The sequence below is a fragment of the Lutjanus erythropterus genome, chromosome 12, assembly GCF_056507025.1.
Source record: "Lutjanus erythropterus isolate fLutEry1 chromosome 12, fLutEry1.hap2, whole genome shotgun sequence".
NCBI lineage: Eukaryota > Metazoa > Chordata > Actinopteri > Lutjaniformes > Lutjanidae > Lutjanus > Lutjanus erythropterus.
Window position 1 is genome coordinate 148,992 of NC_139328.1, and position 1,009 is coordinate 150,000.

Genomic DNA, 1,009 nt, shown 5'->3' on the forward strand with positions numbered 1-1,009 from the left:
GAATCTTCTATAAAATGTTTTTTATATAGTGAAAGACCAGTAAATCTACATCATCAGTAAAGTATTTCATGTAAACTCTCAGATAATGAATCAATGTTTGTTTTTTCTGTGACACACAGACCTGAAAGATAATGATACTAATGTTTCATGTGACCCCACCCTCCCCTACTAGAGGAGGAGCTAGCTACACACACACACACACAGATACACACACACTTCTTTATAAGAGACAGCAGGATGCTAATAGAGAGAAAGAGAGAGAGAGAGTCAGCCTGATGTCTCTTGCTCAGAGCTGTTGGACATCCCTTTAATCAATAATCAATCATCAATCATCAGGAAGCCTGCAGATCAAATGAAGACTGACAGATTATCAGCTGGACGGTAAGACTGTTGTTTTTATCATCAGCTATGAATATTTGAGTCCTGAACCAAACATCACTGTAAAAATGACAGATTTAAGCTGAATGTCTCTTCAGGTTCGTCTGTCCCACAGTGATGACATCAAAATATAAAATTATATAAATAAAACAACAACAGCGATCGTCAAATGACTAAAGTCACATTTTATTATCAAAACAGACGGAAAGAGTCCTGCAACAGAGCTGCTCACTTTATGTCTGATTATTGATCATTACTGATACTCAAACTGCGTTTGAGTCACAGAAGAAGACACAGCTGTCCAAACACCGCCGGAGACAAAGATCAGCCTGACAGAGTGAACTCCAGCTCCAGGTTTGATGTCTCTTCACTGGACAGTTTGATGTCTCTTCACTGGACAGTTTGATGTCTCTTCATCAGATGATTTGACGTTTCTTTACTGGGCAATTTTACATCGCTTTGTTGGACAGTTTGACGTCTCTATTTTGGATGTCTAGTGTTTCCTTGTTGGACTCTTTGACGTCTCTCCATGAATATTTGACATCTCCTTGCCAGACAGTTTGACATCTCTTTATTGGACAGTTTATTCAAACAGTTTTACGTCACTTTGTTGGACACTTTGACATCTCCT

General features: G+C 38.8%; 1 protein-coding gene across 1 annotated transcript in view; it reads left to right on the plus strand.

Moving 5' to 3' along the window:
* The first annotated feature begins 242 nt into the window (after positions 1-242).
* LOC146317207 (cadherin-7-like) overlaps positions 243-1,009 on the plus strand; it is a 15,525-nt gene continuing 14,758 nt past the window's right edge. Inside the window, exon 1 of the mRNA XM_084731461.1 lies at positions 243-381. The gene's annotated coding sequence lies outside the window, so the exon portion shown is untranslated. The remainder of the gene's footprint in view (positions 382-1,009) is intronic.